Below are 21,507 nucleotides of genomic sequence, written 5' to 3'. Positions count from 1 at the left end.
CTGAAATCAAAGGGGTTTAATCTCAGGTAAGTGTACATAGGATTGCATCCTTAAACTACAACCCAATACACAATGACTTGTAGGTAAGCACCTGTGGGTGAACACAGTGGAACTTACATCTGTGTAAACATGCCTGGCACTGTGTTATAAATCTGTACCATAAACATGCCCTTTAACTTCAGGGCTAATCCAACAACTGATACATTGGGCCGGTTTGCACCATCATTTGTGCCCACTGTGGCTTAAATAATAATAGTTTGACTTTCAAATGTAATCCATAGCTACCTTACACATCCTGATTTTTGAGGTGTATTTATTAGAGCTGTGTGCAAACCTTACTTGTGGGCAGAGAAATTTGGGAGACAATTTCATTGAATTTCTCCAGGGAGAGAAGAAATTCTCAACCATTTCTCCCAGGTAGGGCTCCCCATTGGCAGGGCTTGTAGCACAGCTTCTTTCTCTTTTTGGTAAGGGTTTTGGTGTTGCAACAGCATCCACTGTCTTGGCAGGCAGGCCCCCAGCTTGCATCCACCGCAGTGCAGGTGGGGGCAGTGTTGTGTGTAGATCCAGGGATGAGGTGGAGTTAGTGCTCTGCCAAAATTTGTCCTCCAATTTCTTGAAAGTCTTCTCCCCTTATGAAAGGAGCTTCCGTTGTTCTGCCTCATTCAGGATGTTTTACAATTTATTTTTTTTAGCTTACCTAATCACAGCTAGCCTCCCAGGCTGCCTGCACATCCTGATCTGAAAAAGCCCTGTGGGAGGAATTACCTCATGGTGCCTTAAACTGGGCTTTAATTGAAGCACAGGAAGCTGAGGAAGCTACAGGCCGCCAGAGAGATGATTGTACAACGAAACACAGGACACTTGTGCTCATTCCTCAGCCACCTCCTAAGTAAGTTAAGCCCAAGAAACCCAAACCCAACCCAGGAGAATTTCTCTGAAATCTCTTCACCATTGAATTTCTTTTTGAAAGCTATTTCTCTTCTATGAAATTGAATGAGAATGGTTGAAAAAAAATGGGAGAATTTTTTGGCACATCACTAGTATTTATAGATTCATTTTTACATATGCTATGTAGTAAAAATAGTAAACAGTTGCAATTATTCATAATCTAAATGGTTTTTTTAGATAGTGGCAGAAAATCGTATATTTAAAATGTTCTGTAACTGTAAAAAGGATAATTTTAGGGAGTGTTTTTAAATTGTAAAAGATAGCTATGCCCATTCACGGAATTTATGTAACAAAGTAACCATTTGCTTCTATTGAAGTCAACAGTGTGTGTGTGTTTAAAAAACAATTAAATAAAGAATTACTTCACTGGAAGCAGGAAATTGGCAGCCTTCCTGTATTTGGCTGCTGGCAATTTAAAAATAGACATTGATTTTTAAAGCCTTTGTGCTGAAATTGACAAATGCCTTGTTAAAAAAAAAAGTTTTTTTTTTTAACAATTCACTTAAGACTCAATTTTTACTGAACTAATGGGCTCTTCTGAGAGAAAGATTTACCTCAATAAGTGGCCAATTCTTCAAAGCTGCTATTTAAAGAATGGTTCTTAGCAGTACAACTATAATAGAAAGCTCCTTTTTAAAAAAGTCTCAGCTTAAAAATCCACTGCAAAGATGTAATCATCGAAATTACAACTTATTTATATATTTATTTAGAAATAATGTGTTTAACTAATCAATTAATATCCTGCTTTTCAACGGAAGTCTGGCTCACAACTACAAAACATACATTCAAAACAAAGGAAAGGCAGCCTAGCTGCTGCAGGAGTCCAGTGTTATCTTCGCTTTCCTCCCTCTCCTGTTTCTTCTCGCAGAGCAATTGGTGGTAGATTTCCCTGTAGTTGGGGATAGGGGTGAGTCTGGGATTGCCTTTGCCAGCTGGGAAAAGAGCAGTCATCTGGGGTTGCCTTTGCCTGCTGCCCTTTCTCCTCTTTATGTTGCTTGCAAATGAGCTAGTTTAAGGTGAGTCACTAATAGTTAATTTTACTGTATACTGCATTTTTACAAAATGCTGCAGTATATCTCGATCTCGTAATATGGGGTACAGACCTCAGAATGGGGAGGGGGCTATATCCGGCCCCCTAGGGTACCCAAGATGGCCCAGCCCCCTTTCTTCCACCCCAGTCATTTCGCAGTTTCCCAGCTTTTGTAAAGTTTTTCCCCCATTCAAGAGAATTGAAGTGCCTCTCCTAAGTCTTAGTTACGAGAAAGCTTTAAGCTAAAATATGCTGGTATTTGGCCCCATCCCGTTCACCTTTGATTCCGCCTTTGTCTTGCAGTCCCCAAAGCTTCTCTGAAATGCAATTCGGACTTCAGGCTGAAAGAGGTTCAACGGCCCATCGCAAGAAAATTGGTCCTGATCTAGGCTGCAGCTAATCTAGAACAGGAGCCTTATAGTTCTCCTAAAATGGTCTACAAGGTCTGTCAAAGCAGGGAGGGGATGACAGGAAAATACGTACATATATATACACACACACACACACACACACACACTCTCTCTCTCCCCCCCCCCCCTGCAGCCTTTGCCTGCTATGCAACAGAGGAATTAGGTTTGGGGCTGGCTGCAAGCCCTGAATGTGAGCACTTTATTACTACACAGCAGCTACATCGTGCTGGCTGGGCATGATAGGAGTTGTAGTCCAACACATCTGGAGGGCATTGTGTTGGGGAAGGCTGGTCTAGACAGCAGGAAAGGGAAAAAGTGTCCTTTTTCCTTTCTTTCCTCCTGAACAAGAACCTGAAGAGAGAACAGCTGGAGGCAGAGTCTTGAAAAATGGGGAGGCAGAAGATGCAAGGAGTTCAGATGTGGTGTCAGAAAGAAAGGAGGCCCTGGAAATCTCAGCACAAGACCTTAAGGGCAGCGTTATGCTCTCTTCCTCCCAATGCTCCAAGAGATAACATTTTACCTGGAGTTTGGTGTCCTTGGAATTTGGGCACTGGAGGTGTATGGTGTTTTTGTGATATATGGCTTATTTACACATAAACGAGTTGCGCATAGGTGGGGGATCACAACTTAACACCCCAACAGATTTCCCAAAGTTCACTATTCCCACATTGAATCTCTAGGGAGACAAGCTAACACCCAAAAACATTGATGCAGACAGAGCTCAAACCAGCCTTCCACAAAACTGCCACTTACTCAAGCCGCCACCTTTGTCCATGCCCCACACAGGCCAAATTAGCACATTTCATAGGGAGGGTGGAAGGCTAACCCTGATTCTCCAAAGGGCTCTCTCCTTCCAGAAGAGCTCATCTGCTGAGAGACATCTTAACAAAGCAGAGTACTTGACTACTCCAGCAGCCCTGCTAGCTGATTCTATCAACCCTCTCTAATCTAAAACTATTTATAGGCTGCTTTTAAGTGTGGAATGCTCTCCTGACCAAACCCCATTTTTATTTCTTTAGAGTTTTTACCTGCTCTTCAGTCCAAAAAAAGGCTCCTAGAACAGCTTTCAAAGATTAATAACGAAACACTTCCTGCTCTCAGGCTTACAATTTAAAAGACATAACACAAAAGGAAAGAGGATTGGGAGGGAGGAGGAAAAAAGTAAGACTCAGACACCAGTTCTTAGTTTCAAAGTTCTTATAGGTGTTCTTCCTGGCAGGGAAGGGTGAAATAAGTTCCCAGCAGCTGTTCCTTCTCTGGCTGAGGTACAGGGCTAGGTTGGTCTCCCCTTGCCATGATCTTTATCCTGGAAGGCAGGGGGTGCAGCCTCCTACTGGCCCTTGGTTCTGGAGCTGATGGATGAAGCAACAAAGTATCACAGGGCTGTGTCATTCATTTAGACCAGCCTTCCCCAACCTGGTACCCTCCAGATATTTTGGACTACAATCTCCAGCATTCCTGAGCATTGGCTATGCTGGCTGAGGCTGATGGGAGATAAAGTCCAAAACATCTGGTTTATGTCACGTGATTTGGCCCCAAGTTACACAGATCAGAGTGCAGATTTCAAATCACATATATATTTAATAAAGACATTCTGTAGAGAATGTCGAGAACTTTGCATTATTTTTTCTTCTGAAGTGGTGTCCATTCCCATAAAAATCAGTATGAAGTTCCATTTAGGTTACTGTCTGAAAATGGCATTAAACCTCTTTCTCAAAGCTGGGCCTGGCATCTAGCCCAGCCTTTCCAGGAAAGAACCATATGAGAGGTATACCAAGCTTGCTTCAAGTTTTCCATGACATAATATAAGGAAATGGGAGAAACAGAAGGCTGAACAAACATTGATTAGAGGTCTGAAATGTAACATAATCCTGAAACAACTTTACAAAACATCAATAATCTTTAATTGATTAATTGAGACCTATTAAATCAATGACCTAGTTACATGATTTAAGAACTTCTGATTGAATAAAAGCTGCCCAACTGGGCTTAAAAAAGTAAAGCAAGTATTTATAAAAACTGTATGCGGAATCTTAAGAGGCATTCCTTCTTCTTGCTCCCACAGGAGGGAATGTCTGTCTTCTAAGAGGGTAACTGGTAAGATACACATGTGTATCATCTAAAAACAAAGTATTCTCTTTTTTTAACCTCAAAACTATTGTTTTTGCTCATATGGAAATTCAATAAATTAATTGTTTAAAGACACAATTGTCTAAAATGTCTTTAATTTAAAACTAAACAATTAAGTTTGTTTTCCCCGAATTACATTAGTTCATATGAATCATATGCCGTGTGTCTTTCTGTTCCTCTATTCTCTCAGCACTAAATAACCATAGCAGTCTCCAACAGTTCATTCTAAGTTAAAGGGGAAGTGCTTCCAGGCCGGTCCTCGCAATTTTCCAGATTGCCCCACAATCTTCATTTTAAGCGTTAGCCATGAAACCCTATACATCTTTACTCTGAAGTAAGCCCAACTAATTTCAGTGAGCTGTATTCCCAGGTAAAAATGAGTATAGAATGGCAGTCTCAGGCTATGACTATAAACACACTTACTGGGGCGTAATTCATGTGGGTCTTCTTAAGAGTGTACAGGATGGTGTTGCAAGTAGTATTTTTGGTAGCTGTTAAGATTGTGCGGCCTCCACTTTAACTGATGTAAACACCACCCTCAACTCCATTCTCACAATCTGATCCTAATCACACTGTGATAAGACAAGCTTTCATTAAAAGGCTGTGGGACGGAAGGAAAACCGCTGTTTGTTTATTGATAGGATGTACAGCCTACCTTTCAATACAAACTATCAAGGCAAAGAACAGCAAGTACAACATACAAAAAAAAAAAATCAAATGGACCAGTGAGCTGAGAAAGATTAAACAGGGCATTTTTTGTTTTTAAAGCACACTTAAAGCACCAAAAATCTGTCTAAACAGATGGGTCGCCCTTTTACACAGGGTGCTCGGTCTCAAATTTGGGGATGCTCAGCAGGCAACTGGTTGCACAAATGGGGGGCTGTCACCAAGAACACCCTCTCCACAGTGGTCAACTCTAAATTGGACCATTTAGGCTTTAAAAATCCTATACATTTAGGACCATTTAGGCTGGAAACAAAATCCTATACATCCTTTCGAGCTCCGTGAGGCTTAACTCTGAAAGACATGCCTAGGCTTGCGCTGTTAGTTGGAATGCCACAGTGGTGAAAAGGATGCCCTCCAATACGAAAGTAGTTCGAAGCACCCTGACCACAGCGGGACAGTAGCTCGTGCAAACATGCTGGTGATGGAGCTCAGCACAGGCGGGACGACAAGCCGCGTTACGGAGCCCTCCAAGGCCGGCGGCTCACTCAGCGCTGCCCTGCCCGAACCTCTCCCCTTCCTCCTTGCCACTCCATGGTACAACCCCCGAAAGCTTCGGCGATTCCTCCTGCCTGGGACGCGTTAAGCCCCTTTTCCTGCAGGGCAAAGACCACGCGCCTCTTCTGGTCGGAGAGCAGCCGCTGCGCACACCGAGCTGCGCCTTGCAACGCAAACACCGCTGCTCTGCGGCGGCCCGTACCACCCAAAGGAGACGCCGCACCCTTCGGCCAAATCCGGAGACGGGAAGGAAGAAAACGAAAGTATTGTTGCGGGGACCTTCTTCTTCTTTTAATTGGCCCTTCTGTCACGCGCTCCCAAGGGATTGGCTGAACGCATCAGAGGGCGGAGAGGAGGAGAGGGAGGGGAGCTGTTGCCTAGGTGATACTCTTTCCCTCCCTCCACCGCCCCCCTCCCCACGCGTTTGGGAGGGAAAGTCCGCGTCCTCTTCGGCCAGACGCATTCGCAGCCGGCGGAGACCGTCCTGGGGCCCCAGCAGGTAACTCATAAGCTGCCGGCTTCAGGGGTGACGGGGCACAGTAGGAAAAGCCGCCCCACCGCTGTGTTGGCTGCACAGAGCCGCCGCCGCTGGAGGAGGAGACTGTGGTGGCTCAGGAATAGAAGCCGCCGCCGCCGCCCCTGCCCGGGCAGGTGAGCGTGGGAAACCCGGATGAGCATTGGGAGAGAAACCCACTGGCGTCGTCTGAGGCTGGCTAGGGAGGGAGAGGAGAACGAGGGAGCTTGCGCGCCGCCCCCGTTGGCCCGGGAGGGCGCGGGGCACCGTTGCTGCAGCGGAGGCAGCGCCTCGGCAGGCTGTGGCACCTGGCTGCGGTCCGGCAGGCTGTGGAATAGGTGGCGGGGAAGCCGCTGGCAGGCGCTCCAAGAGCCCCCTTCCACTGCGGCGCCTGCGCGCACGCGTGTCCGGTTTCGAAAACCTTCCTCTGGCGGACTTTTGCCATCTTGACTTGGTAGCAGGTCCTGCAGAATTCAGTGGGGCTCACTTCTCAAGCGTATTTAGGGCTGTAGCCTTAGCTCGGTTTTGAGGCAACCCTAAGTAGAGGTTTCTTACGGGAGGGGGCTCCCCTTCTCTTTCTCCTTCCCTGAAAGATAATTGTTGTTTCACTCTTGTGTGGGACATGACATGTTTTCTGGCAGACTTGTTTTTCTTTCTCCCCCCTTTGATCACAGGGGAGGTTGTAAGAAGATAAAGGCAGTTATCTGATTATTCTTTCAAAACAACCCCCCCCCCCCACAACAGCATTGCAATACTGGCTTGCTCAACAGGCACCAGTCAGACGTCTGCCATCTTCCTTTAAGTGGTCATGTGAAGTTTAGTCACCTCTCGCTCTTTTGTCAGTTGGGATGAGTGAGAAGGCTGTGGAGAGAGGGCTGTGGGATGCTTACTAAAACCAATGATAACAGCTTGAGCTGTGAATGTTTACAAAGGAGATATTATCAAAAATTTCCATCATTCTCTTCTTGCACGCAAAGTGTTGTATAATGCTAATCTTATTTGACTTTACCCGTGGTGGGGGTGGGTTGATCCCTACTACTCCCATTTAACAGATTAGGAACTGAGAGTAAGGATTTGTTTTGTTTAAGGCTCTGCTTAACATTGGCTTGCTCTTTTATTTTTAAAGCTTTTGTTTTGTCCTGTATTGACTTCTAGGATGCCCCGAACTGCTCTTGCCGAAACCCATTCTCCTTCAGCTGTTCCCAGTTCTTTCTTGCCTTCCTTCAGTTGGCCCAGGAAGGGGTGACAGAAGTTCCCTGGTTGATTGTAAACAGTCGACCCCATTTTAGATGGTGAATAAGAACTGCCAAAACCTCACTAGACTGAAAATGTGTCTTGGGTGCCCTTTTCTGGAGATAAATATCAATTCACAGTGTTGTATAGTTACAGTTTAAGGACTTTCAGAATCATTGCTGTACTAAACACTTAACCACCTGGCCCTTCCTGTTGACTGACACATGGGGCCTTTCTTCACATTGGAGTTGTATTTCCAAGCAAAGATGGTCTGTTTCAGATTCTTAAATCAGGAAGCGGAAGTTGCTTGGGTCAACCATGTTCTCTCTTTCAAAGTCCTCCCAAGATCACAGCTTCAAATAAACCAGCCCTGCTTCTGAAAGCTTCTGTAATGCTGTCAATGACTTTGGTATCTCATTGGGCTGGAGCTTGCTAGAATGTCTGTAGTGTATGCTTTGTTAATAGTAGTCTCTGATTACTGTTGAATAGGCTCATATAGCTGCTTAGCAAAGTACGTTTTATATCTCATTGGGCTGGAGCTTGCTAGAATGTCTGTAGTGTATGCTTTGATAATAGTATCTGATTACTGTTGAATAGGCTCATATAGCTGCTTAGCAAAGTAAGTTTTATACTATTTATATTCTGAAATGTAAGTGTGAAAGGCAGAGTATTGATTGTGACAACTTATTTTGATTGATACATTTCTTTCTGCGTAATGCTTTTTTTCTGTCCAGGGCCACATTCCCATGGTGCTAATCTGTCCCAAGGGGCTAAGCTCCAACAGTGGGCAAATCTGAAGCCAGTGGTGGGAGGGGCCAGAGCCAAATGTAGGTGTCTTTCTTTCTGCTCTGCCCCCTTTTCCCTCCCTCTCTCAGTGGGCTTCTGGGTGAGTGACAGGTTAGAACTGATAGTTGCAGAGGGCTTTTAGAATCTGGCCAAGGGCTGCAGATTGCCTACCTCTAGTTTAAGAGAAAGTAAGCAGTAAACTTGGCTACATTGTAGCCAACTGTGTGAATTTCAGTAAACATACAAATTTTGCAGGGAAAGCTAAAAGTGATGGATTTTGGACAGTGCCTGCCTGATCATGTGTTTTAGCTGGTAAACATCTATTGTGAGCTAGTAAGGAGAAAAGAGTTCTCACGTCATGGGTTAACAGGAGACGAACTCATATCATTCTAGCAGGTAATTGCCAGCTGTATTGGAGAATATCTGTCCAGTGGCTTGGAAGTTGGTGAGATCACTGATTGCATAAACATGTCATAAAGAATATGGTAGTTCTTCCTGAATGCGGCATCTGCACATATACTGTTGCTTGGAAAGTCAGTTATCACAGGAATTGGGTCTTTGTAACATGAAGTCTAATGGCTAGGAATTTCATAGCCTTGAAAAATCAGAGGTATGTGTGGATCCAGAAAACATCACATTTGAAGATTCCAGAAAGGTAGCCATGTTAGTCTGTTGCAACAAAATCAACATGGACAACTGTGTGTGGCACCTTTAAAAGACTACAGGTGCAATCCTGTGCACGTTTAGGCAGAAAAATGGCCTACAACTCCCAGCATTCCATGGCAAGCATGGGGAATTTTTCTAAACATGTGCCTTAAAAATGTTTTGTGTCATAAGCTGTTGTGGATCAGAACCTACTCTGGAAGATGCATGGTTATTCTTAGCTGATAGGTTATATGTACACACATACGCATATGTATGTGTGAAATAACGAAAGAAGCAGTTTTGATGTGAGAGGAAGAGACAGAAGCAGCGAAAAAGATGGAGAGTCAGCACATCTGAAGGCTGGAAGCACCATGAGGTGCAGGGTGCTTCTCTCTGGAAATATGATGTTGTACAGACTGGGGGCGGGGGGTTATCGCAGAGTGACAGGATCAGTAATGCAAGAGAGAGGTGTGTCCCATTACTGTGCAGAGACAGTTGAAGATGAAACTCATGATAGGAACAGGTAAAGGTTGGGCTTTAAGAACTACAGCTAAGGAAGAATATAATTACTATTTCTATCAAGCTTCTTTGACATGGGGGGACTAGAGGTATAGATTTAAATTTTGGGGTTCATAATTTTAAAGCTGAGTTCAGTGTGTGGCATTGACATGCATGTGACTATCTTGGCTTGGCAAGAGCATGGCTTGAAAGTCTGGACAGACTGGCTAAAAACTGAAGTTGCTACAGATTTCTGAAGAATTGTGTGAACTGAGTTTCAACAGGAGTGCAGTTGGTTATTACCAATGTATTGTGAAATTTCTGTCTGATTACTGTAGGTGGACTATCACTGTGGGTTTGTCTTAAAGCAAAGCCTCATCACAAGTGTGCTGTTTGACAAAAGAATGTTAATATTTCATAATGCTCCAAATGGCCAGTGGATGTCTGCTTTATGGAGCTAATTGTTAGGAGATGGCTTCTTGAGACAAAGATTGCTCTGGGATGTTTGGGATGGAAGGGCCTTCAGGGTTTGGAAAAAGTGTGTGTGTGCATCCTTGTGTGAGTAAAGTAATAAAAGAAGCCATTTTGGTGTGATATCAGCTGCATTGGCATGTAATGCTAAACCATAGTTCAGGGGTATGTGCATGAGCAGAGAGGAGCCTGTGAGAAGTGCTAGGCTAAAATGCTGCTCCATCTCTTCTTCTCCTCCTGTGCAGCTGTAAGGTGGAATAAACCAGGAGTCCATTTGCTTTAGCTGATTCCTGATTTGTTGTTTTGTGTGAACCTTGAATTGTGGTTTAAAATAAACTCTGTTCAGTTGCTAGGCAAGCCTGGGTTTGTAGGTGGCTTGTTTAGCAATTGACTAGACTTTATTTTAAACTATGTCTCCTGTTTTATACCTAACAACAAGCCAACAACTGGGCAAAGTGAAACTGAATCCGGGGTTAATTCCTCTTCTTGCCAACATAGGGGGAGTGGGGAGTGTGTGAGCTCAAGGCTCCACCTAGGCTCCATTCTGCTCATGCATGTGGGATATGGGGATAGGCGGCCACCTCCGAACTTGGAGTTGACCGCCTATCCAATGCAGGGCAGGAGAAGCACGGAGAGGATCATCCCCTCCATGCTTCAGCCACTCTGCATTTGCAGCTACACAGCTGATTTCTGCTGTCTAGCCACAGGAAAGTGGAGTGCAGGAAGTGGCTGTCGGACAACACATAGGATGCCTCATTTTTGCTGCTCTGTGCTCCTCAGCACGGGTCTGATCCGAGCTGCCTGCAAGGCAGCGCAGGAGGGAGGGAAGGTTGGTTCCCGGAAACTGACATATCCTTTGGCTGTCTAGCTGCTGACCAGCAGCCATAGGATTGTTCCCTAAATGTGACTTAAAAAAAAATCAAGATGTAAGATATGCAACAGACAAAAGAGTCTGTTGCATATCTTGAAAAAGATATGCAACAAAAGAGTCATAGCTTATTGTAAGAGAATGCCTCCAGTTTTGTTTTGTTTTTTGTACGATCTTTTTCCTGCTTGTGTAAATTTGTGTTGGTGCAGGTGTGCTTGGAATTATTGACTGACTTCTGCTGAACAATGCAGGTTTGTAGATGGCAAGATGAATCCACACCAGACAGCCCTGGAGTTCCTGGTGCTATTCTTCTGCATTGTCAATGAACCCAGCGTTGGTGGGAGTAAAACAAACAAATACAGCATATAATCCTAAAAAAATAAGACACTGGAGAGTCCTTTTTGAACTCACAGGGTTATGAGAAGAAGAAAAAGCTATATTAATCTGGTTTTGGATAAGCCTTAGAAGGCTATGAGAAAGAGAATTCTGTTTGTGTTTAGAATCAACCAAGAAAAATCCACAGCAAATATGCAAGCCACTCCACAGACCAGTTAAATCTGAGTGTTTGGATTGAATCTTCCTGAATCCTACTGAAGTTGTTGTTAGTGCTAGTAAATCTGTACTGACACAGCAGGTCTTTCTCTCTTTCTGGACAACAAAATGATGCGGTCCATGCAGACCGCATCATAAGCTGCTGTTTAAAATGTGTGGAGTTGAGGCCCTGCTGCGTGCATTAGTGTGTGGTTAATGGGTTTGCTATATTGTGGCTACTGGGACCAAACTGACTGAAATCCAAGTAATTTAGTTTAATTGAGTTTTAGATTGGTCTATAAACTCTGTCTAGATTTTTATTGTGCTGACTAAATTTTTATTGTGAAGAGATAATCTGGAATACTTAACATATTTATGACACGTTCCAAGTGTTTTAAACTGCTTTACATATAATTATTTCAGTATTATCCCCATGTTGCAATGGAGGGAAAGGTTGAGGCTGCATTTGCATGAAATGATAGGCCAGAATTCCAGAGACTTTTGCTTTACTGTAAATGGGCTGCATGCTGGTGCATGTAGCTTGAGAGCTCCTACTTGGCTCCTCCTACCCGCAGGAATTAAAAGCTTAGCATTACCTCTGAACCAGGGCTCCTGGCTTGTTGCTGTCACAACATACTAGTTTCGTAAGCCAAGAACAATCTTCATGGGAAGGGCTAAGCAGGAACAATCGGGCTGCATATACCAACACAAAGCCCAGAGAATTCCAATTCTCTGGAATTCTGGCTTATTATTGTGTGGGAACACAGCCAGTGACTTGGTTAAGGCTGCTTGTAGCCCAGTCCTAGGCATGTTAGCGTAAAACATTTTTATCCCACATTTCTGTTCCAAAGTGAGACTCCCCCAAGGTGACTAAAAAGTAAAAACCGTAATTAAAAAAACAGATTAACATCTTACGAAATAAGACATTAAAACCACACTATTGCCAGCAACTGGCTAATGACAGCAAAACATAAAATGAATGCCATACTATAAAATTCTCTGATGAGATGCTTGCTTAGTAAATGGCCACCTAATGGCATATAAGGAGAGGGCCAGCTGGGTCTTCAGGTGTAAGGAGTTCTACGAGATGGGTGCCATTGCTTAAAAGTGCTCTATCCTCCAGGAATAGATGCAGTCTCTAAGCTATGCAAAAGCACCCTTGGCCCTGCCAGCAACCTGGTCTTCTAGAATCACTCCTTATTTAGAATTAAATTCTACTCTGTTCAGTGGGGATTATTCTAAAATAGATTATGGGGTATAAGAAGGTACCTCTTCCATTGCCATTAAGGATTAAGTCCTTAAGAATTGACCAAGCTGTTTAAGAAAAAAAACTTTGTTTATTAGCCACTTACAATCATGTTTGCAAAATAAAAATAGCACTTTTGGCCTGGGGAATTAATATTTTGTTAAACAAAGCATATGCTTTGAAGTCCGTTGTAACTGGTATTTGTAACTCTCAGGATACTCCAAACCATGAGATGGTTAAATCAGGACATTGCTTCTTTTGTGTGATTATTTCAAAGCAAGCGTCTTTATCTCTGCAGCCAATGAATGCTTGATACAAGCTTCCAGAATGTTCAGTCACTTTGCATCAAGAAAGTGTCATTCAAAAGTCTGAAGTCTGTATGCAGTCCTTTATGTGGTTAAACTTTTAAGAAGTTGCTCACTGACCTTGGAATCCAAAATCTATCCACAGTCCCCTTTATTAGTTGACTGCTTAGGCTTTGGTTATGTGATGTCAGAGCTGCTAACCAGAGATAGCTAGAGCAGGCTGCAACACCCCCTCACCTGTTCAGCTCTATTGTGACAGAACAGTTCAGCTATTCACTGCAACATTTGTAGAGGTAGGGCAGTTTAGGACAAGGCAGTTGTGTGCTAAGGTAAACTGGGGAGAGTTTTAAAAAATTATTCCATTGTGTGTGGCGACATTTTCACAGTGGGCTGGTTTGCACTACATGGCTGGGCCATCATGAGTTATTTAATCCATGATGAGCTGCGGTGAGTGTTGGGCACGTGTGGCCGCCATTTTGAATATGCAACTCCTGATCGGGCTGATTGGGGGTTGCACTATGCCATGTGAACCCAGCCACCACAGGTTATTCAAGTAGTAAACAACCCTTGCACAACCCTACTATTAATTGAGGGTTATGCGAGAGTTGTTTAACCCTCACATAACCCATCGTAGCTGGGTTTGCATGACATGGCGCAACCTCCGATTGTCCCAGCTGGGCCTTACATATTCAAAACAGCGGCTGTACACACCACAGCTCATAGTAGGTTATTGATAACCTTCGATGTCATGTGAAATGGGTCAGTCTCTTGCATACTCTATACTGCTAGCATGAGTAGTCAAGAAGAGTGCAACCTATAAGGAGGTACAATTGCGAATTGCCTTTGCATTAATTATGTTAGATTTGATGGTCTCCCAATTATGTTTCCATGCTTTAATATGACCCCTCAAAAAATAAGTCTTATTTATAGCCTGTGTCCACTCACATGGTTAGCAACAATATTTTCAATGTCTGTAATGACTTCAGTGCAAGTATGCTAGTTGCTCAGTGACTCATAATGGCCCCACAAACAAACAAACAAAAGCAGTGGAGCTGGTTTATAGACACTGGTGATGATGTGTGGGGAATTCATTCCTTATACAGGCTCAGGCTGTCATCCTAAAAAAATGAAAATAGTCTGGTTTGTGGATCTGACTGGCACTGCAGTCTCAGTTCAAGTTTTGAATTCTGAACAGACCACTGCAGCTCTATTGAAGCTCTACTTGCCAAATATTACTTTGGGTAGTACCATGATACGAATTATTGGGAGTCTTGTGTGCTTCTAGTTATGGATTCAATGACTGAAATAATTTTGTGTCTTGTGTTTTGTGACTGAGGTGGGGAACCAGAGGCCCCATGGGCTGCATACAGCCTGCAGTGTCTGGTGGTTCTGCCCTACAATCCTGAGCAGTTCTCAATGAGAAGTGAGATGCAGAGGCCACACAAAGCATCCCAGATAGCAGGGAAGATAAAAGCACTCTGAAAGTGCAGATCCAGCTTTCAAAAGGCAGTCCCCTCCCTGCTGAGTGCTTTGAAAGCATGGACCCAGCCAGATGAGCTCTTTCAAAAGGTATTCCGTGTGTGTGTGTGTGTGTGTGTGTGTGTGTGAGAGAGAGAGAGAGAGAGAGAGAATCCATTCTCTCCTACACATACCATCTGTCCATTCTCTCTCTCTCTCTCTCTCTCTCTCTTTCATACACTCACTAGTGCTGTGCTGAAAATTTTCCCCATTTTTTCCCTCCATTCTCATTCAATTTGATAGAAAATAAATTGCTTTCGCAAAGAAATTCAAAGGAAGAGAAATTTCAGAGAAATTCCTATGGGTTGGGTTTGGGGTTCTTGTGCTTACATTACTTGTGCTTACATTACAGCCATTAATTGTGGCTGAGGAGTGTGCACGAGTGTCCTGTCTGTCATTGTACAGTAATCTCTGTGGCAGCCTGTAGCCTCCTTAGCTTCCCACACTTCAGTTAAAGCCATCACGAGGAAGACCTCATGAGGCAATTCCTCATTTCAGTTCAGGAAGTGTAGGTGGCCTGGGAGGCTGCAGAGCAATGGAAAAATGTGTAATAGAGAGGGAAAACACACACAGCACCCTTAGCCACCTTGCAGTGATTAGGTAAGCTCAGAAATACCACCAAAAGAAATTCAAAATTCTGCCTCAAAAAAGTGGAAGCCTCAGCACAGTTGATGCTGTTGCCACTTGCAGGAGCAATGCAGTAAACCAAAAACCCTCAGGAAAAAGAGAGAACCTGTGCTACAACCCTGCCAATAGTGAGCCCTATCTTTGAGAAACTGTTGGAGAATTTCTCCTAGGAGAAATTTGGTGAAATTGTCCCCCTCCCCAATTTCTCTGCCCACAAATAGGCTGGAGAATTTTGAGAGGCCATTTGTGCACAGCTCTAAAACACACACGCACACACCTCACCATACATCCATTCATTCACACACACTGTGGGGAGGGGGGATGGAAGGGGATTGGGGACCAGTGTTAACATTTGAGGAAGGTTATCATATGGGCTGAACAACAAGAGAGGTGGATTGTTTTTCCAGTTTGGCCAGTTGGATAGATGTGAAAGACTTGACATTTGATGAGCAAAAGCTCAAGGTAAGAGATGACCACAGTATGAACCAGAGTTTTAGCCAAGGAAACTGAGAGGAAGGTGCAAATCTTTCACTGTTGTGTAGAAGGAAGTAGTGTGATTTCATGATGATTGATTGTAGGGAAGGGTCAGAAAGAATGGCAAAGTTTGTCCCTAGTCAACAGGGTGAATGTAGGTTTTTGTCAATGGAACAGAAAATCATCAAAAATAAGGTGACCTGGACTGTAAGATGAAGACCTCAGTACTGGATATATTTAGCTCGTGATGGCAACCAAGCACTGCAGCATTAGATGGTGGGGAAAGGTCTTGGGTAGAGAGGTATAGCTGGGGATCATCAGCATAGAGGTGGTTGTGAAAACCAGAGGGTCATATGAGTTCACCAGAGATAGTACGTAGGGAGTGAATAGCAGGGTACCAAGAAAAAACCCTGAAATTCCCAAGGAGACCCAATATAGAGGAGGGAAGGTGCTACCAAATGATGACTGTATCATTTCCTGATGCTTAGGATTGTGATAATAGGCATTTGGAATTGTATTAGAGTTATGCTTTTCTTTTTCATTAATTTTGTATGTGTAATCACATATGTGTACCAAATTTCTGCAGAAGGTTATAATAGTAACAGGCCCACTGTTGAAAACTAGGACAGTTTTTTTTTTTTAAAAAAAAAAAGGTCTCTTCTTGCGGTGAACAAAAAATACACAAAGCCTCAAAATGGTGCTGGAATATATGGAAAGCTTTATTGTAGGATATTAAAAGCTCAACACATTTCAGACAAAAACCTTCAGGTACACTGTAAAGATGTTTGGAATTGCTCATTACAAAATAGCCCACAGACTCAAATTATATGTAATGTAAGTATAGTTGGATTTTTTTTTAGAGGAGGGAACTGCAGCTTGTATGTAGTGAATGAATTCTTCATACATCAGCACCAGTATCTATAAAACAGCTCCATGGTGCTAGTTTTTGTTGCTTTCTGGGGCCAGAGGGCATTATGAAACAGTCACTTGCTGTGAACCACATCTAGGTAAACAGTTGTGAGGTCACAAATATCTGAACTGCTAAGCGGAAATGAGATACTGAACTTTTGCAAATCCAACAGTTTGTTGTTCATGTATGAAAAGAGCAATTAATGTGTCTGAGAATGTACTTTTTGTATGGAATAGCAAGGAGGTTGTGGATGTACAGTGCTGAGCTTCTCTGATAGTTTTATGGGACCTAAGTATATATCAAGAAAAAACAAAATTCATTTTGAGAGTTAATACTATACCACAAAATTAGATGCAATTTAAAGGGAGATAACATTTAAGCAGTATGGTGCTCAAGCATAGCAAAAATAATAGCTTAAATTTCATTTTTTCAAATAAGTGCTTGAATACTTATACCTTAAATAGAAGTACCTTGAAATCTACAAGTTTCCAATTGATAATAAGAAAAAAAATCTGAAAATCTACAAGAAACAATTTAGAGTACAGTGTTTTTAAGTGTCATAACATTTTCCTTGTAGCAGTCTCCAAATAGGTGGGCTCCTAGGAGCAGAACTCTGTAGATGTATATAGCATAAAGAGGCATTTGGCTGATGCGATCCTTTGTGAGGCTGGCTTCTCTTTTCATTGTCTCAGCTTGCAGTCTCACTATAATGGCTTACAACAGGAGCAGGCAGACTTCAGATCTACTTTGTTTTTCCCAAGGACCCCAGAGTCTGCCCAGCAAAGTGTGTCTGGGAACATTGGTAAGCCATTCCTTTGTAGCATAATCCTATGAGATTTTATTTGAAAGCAAGTGAGTTTTGGATTGCAGCCTTGGAAATAGGGAACACGAATGCCACTGACCAATGCTCATCCAGCAATTTTCTTTTAGTGTCAAAACTGAGCTTGCAGTTCTCCTGCACAAAAATCCATGCGTAGTTTCCCCCCAACGCTCTCTTTATTTCAACAGCTGAAATTTTTTTGGGTGGTGGGAAGCCTTTTAGTTGTTGGTGTTGTTAAACAATTGAGATTAGAAGTCTTTGTAGATCTACAGCAAATCAGCCAAAGACCTACCACTAGATCCTAATCTATCTTCTGCCCACCCCGGCTTACAGTATACTAGATAGTATACCAGATAGAAAGATAGACTCCTACATTGGCTGAGGGGGCTTGGGGATGATACCGTAGGTGAGTCTCCCTAACGTTGTTATTCTTCTCTATTAATTGCTGTGCTGCAGGATGGCTTTGTGTCCCATGCCACACTGTGTTGGTGATGCTTAGTAAGCATGGTAGTATAAATTGATGTTGCTTAACTGGCATTTAAACAGAGCCAAAGCGTCTGACTTTGCACTTTCACAGAAATGTTTCTGCCCTATCTTTCATGTTAATTTACTGGCTTTACACCATAGTAAGAACATAAGGACAGCCCTGCTGGGTCAGACCAAAGGACCATCTTGTCCAGCATCCTGTTTCCCACAGTTGCCTGCCAGATGCCTTCATGCCTTGCTTGTGGACTTGCTGGAAGTGACAGACCTCTCCTGCTGTTGTTCTCTAGCAACTGGTATTCGAGCCATACTGACTTTAAACCTGGAGATTTTTTGGCTCGGCCTTCCTCAACCTGCTGCCCTCCAGATGTGTTGGCCGACATCTCCCATTACCCTCTGCTGGTATGGCCAAGCTGTGCTAGCTGGAGATTGTGGGAGCTGCAGTCCAACACACTTGGAGGGCGCCAGGTTGGGGAAGGCCACTTTAGAGTTGATAGCTTTATCTTCAATGAACATGTCTAGTTCCCCTTTAAAGCTTCCAGGTTAGTCACCATCACCCCATCTTGCAGCTTTGAATCCCAGGAATGTATTACATGGCTGTGAAGAAATCCTTCCATTTGTCTTGAATCTACCCCCAGCCAATTATACCAGCTGAGCTAAAGTGTTATGAGAGTGTGAGAGAGAAAACATCCACTTTCTTCACCCTATCCATGGTTTTTATAAACCTTTATGTCCATCTTAGTGATCTCTTCTCTAAAGAAGAAGAAGAACCAAATGCTTTAGCAGTTCCTTCAGCCCCTTAATAAACTTAGTTGCCCTCTTCTGTACCTTTTCCAGGTACAGTATCCTGGAAAATATCCTTTTTGAGTTTGGATGAGCACAACTGTACACAGTATTCCAAATCTGGCTGCACCACAGATTTCTTCCAAGGCATTATGATGCTGCTTATCTTATTTTCAATCCCTTTCCTAATAAATCCTCTCAAGGAATTTTCCTTTTTCAGTGCCATACATGAGTTGGCTTTTTCACTGAGCTGTCCACCACACCCCCAAGATCTCTTGGCTAGTTATTCGCCACCAGTTCACTACAAGTCAGCATCAAAATACTCTGTTCTTTCTTTGGCTTTGGCCACATTCAGTGTAGATTTAAAAGCACTTTAATATTATTTTATTCATCTTTGGGGAACCTTTTTTTTAAACTGTAGGAGTAGTTTAAAAAAAACTACTAATGCTAATGCCCAAAGTATGGGAAACAAACAGAATGAACTTGAACTCTTAATACAGGAGGGAAATTATGACTTGATAGGTGTAACTGAGACTTGGTGGGATGACTCTCATGACTGGGATACAGCAATTGAAGGATATAACTTGTTCGAAAAGAACAGGAGGAACAGAAAGGGAGGTGGGGTTGCACTGTATGTGAAAAATACATATTTCTGCACAGAAATACAGGAGGATAAGCTTGGTAGCCCCGTCGAGAGCATCTGGATCAAAATAAATGGAGCAAAGAATAAAAGGAACCTGGTGGTCGGAGTGTACTACCGGCCACCCAACCAAGGAGAAGACAAGGATGAAACTTTTGAAAAGCAAATAGCCGATGTTTTAAGGAAGCATGATGTAGTAGTAATGGGGGACTTCAATTTCCCCGATATTTATTGGGAGACAAATTCTGCAAAACATGGCCCCTCCAGGAAACTCCTGACTTGTGTGGCGGATAACTTCCTCCTACAGAAAGTAGAGGAAGGAACTAGAGGATCGACTATCCTTGCCTTTATCCTAACCAACAGAGATGACTTAGTGGATAAAGTAGCAGTTACAGGAACTCTGGGGGAAAGCAACCATGTTGTACTTGAGTTCTTGGTTCTAAGGGAAGCAAAAGCCGAGTGTAGTCAAACGTGTACCCTGGATTTTCGGAAAGCTGATTTTAATAAACTCAGAACAATGATCAGTAAGGTCCCATGGCAAGCGACGCTATCGAGAAAAGGAGTCCAAGATGGGTGGGAGCTTTTAAAAAAGGAAATTCTCAAGGCACAATCACAAACAATTCCAACAAGAAGAAAAGGTGGAAGACAACAGAAGAAGCCAATGTGGCTTCACAAAAAGCTTAGGGATGACCTGAAAACAAAAAAGCACACATATAGGAAGTGGAAAGAAGGCCAAGTAACAAAGGAAGAGTACAGGCAGGTAGCACAGAATTGCAGGGATGGCCTCAGGAAGGCTAAAGCTGAGAACGAGCTGAGGTTAGCGAGGGATGCTAAAAGCAACAAAAAGGCTTTCTTCAGATACATGCATAGTAAAAGACAGAGGGAAAAAATGGTGTTTCAGCTATTAAATAAGGATGGCAAAATGATAACAGAGGACAAAGAAAAGGCAGAGGTGCTCAGTTCCTACTTTGGCTCAGTCTTCTCCCAAAAGAGGGTCTATGACCCCCCTGGCAAAGGCGAAGTACAGGCTGAAGGGGCAGGATTGCAGCTTGAGATCGATAGGCATATGGTCAAGGAACACCTAATAACTTTGAATGAGTTCAAATCTCCAGAGCCAGATGAACTGCATCCTAGAGTAATAAAGGAACTGGCAGAAGAACTCTCAGAACCACTGTCTATTCTCTTTGAGAAATCATGGAGCACGGGGGAAGTGCTAGATGACTGGAGGAGGGCTAATGTTGTCTCTATCTTCAAAAAGGGTAAAAAGGAGGAACCTGGGAACTACAGACCAGTCAGTCTGACATCAATCCCTGGGAAAATTCTGGAGCAGATGATAAAGCAATCCATCTGTAAGCATCTTGAAAACAATGCAGTGATTACTCGAAGCCAACATGGATTTGTCAAGAACAAATCCTGCTAGACTAATCTGATTTCATTTTTTGATCAGGTCACCTCCCTTGTGGACTGTGGGAATGCTGTGGACATCATATACCTCGACTTCAGCAAAGCTTTTGACAAAGTGCCCCATGATATCCTGATGTGCAAACTAGCTCAAAGTGGGCTAGATGAAACAACGATCCGGTGGATCCACAGTTGGCTACAGAATCGGACTCAAAGAGTGCTTATCAATGGGACCTTCTCAAACTGGGGAGAGGTAACGAGTGGGGTACCGCAGGGCTCAGTCCTGGGCCCAGTGCTCTTCAACATCTTTATTAATGACTTGGAGGAGGAGGTGCAGGGAATGCTGATCAAATTTGCAGATGACACAAAATTGGGCGGGATAGCTAATACTTTGGAAGACAGAAACAAAAGAAAAGAAACCAAATGCACAATTACAAGATGGGGGATACGTGGCTCAACAACACTACAAGCGAGAAGGATCTTGGAATTGTTGTCGATCACAAGCTGAATATGAGCCAACAACGTGATGTGGCTGCAAAAAAGGCAAATGCTCTTTTGGGTTGCATTAATAGAAGCATAGCTTCCACATCCCGGGAAGTACTAGTTCCCCTCTAGCCAGCACTGGTTAGGCCTCATCTGGAGTACTGTGTCCAGTTCTGGGCACCACACTTTAAGAAGGATGCAGACAAACTGGAGAGGGTTCAGAGGAAGGCAACAAAGATGATCAGGGGACTGGAAACAAAGGCCTATGAAGAGAGACTGAAAGAACTGGGCATGTTTAGCCTTGAGCAGAGAAGACTGAGGGGAGATATGATAGCGCTCTTCAAGTACTTAAAAGGTTGTCACAGAGAGGAGGCCAGGACCTCTTCTCAATCATCCCAGAGTGCAGGACACTGAATAATGGGCTCAAGTTACAGGAAGCCAGATTCCGGCTGAACATCAGGAAAAACTTCCTGACTGTTAGAGCAATATGACAATGGAACCAATGACCTAGGGAGGTGGTGGGCTCTCC

The 21,507-nt window shown here is 43.3% G+C and overlaps 1 protein-coding gene across 4 annotated transcripts in view; it reads left to right on the top strand.

The window, feature by feature from the left end:
* Positions 1 to 5,641: 5,641 nt before the first annotated feature.
* PIK3CB (phosphatidylinositol-4,5-bisphosphate 3-kinase catalytic subunit beta) overlaps positions 5,642 to 21,507 on the top strand; it is a 120,273-nt gene continuing 104,407 nt past the window's right edge. For 2 of the 4 annotated variants that reach the window (XM_084847070.1, XM_084847067.1), the window contains exon 1: positions 6,166 to 6,393. The gene's annotated coding sequence lies outside the window, so the exon portion shown is untranslated. Of the gene's footprint in view, positions 6,394 to 21,507 lie in introns of all 4 variants that reach the window. The other 2 variants (XM_084847068.1, XM_084847069.1) reach the window with 2 other exon arrangements.

Source organism: Heloderma suspectum, chromosome 3, assembly GCF_057233095.1.
Source record: "Heloderma suspectum isolate Gila_16-S chromosome 3, 16-S_ref, whole genome shotgun sequence".
Classification (NCBI taxonomy): Eukaryota; Metazoa; Chordata; class Lepidosauria; order Squamata; family Helodermatidae; genus Heloderma; species Heloderma suspectum.
The sequence above is the reverse complement of the archived record's forward strand: the minus strand, read 5'-3'. Positions and strand labels throughout refer to the sequence as shown.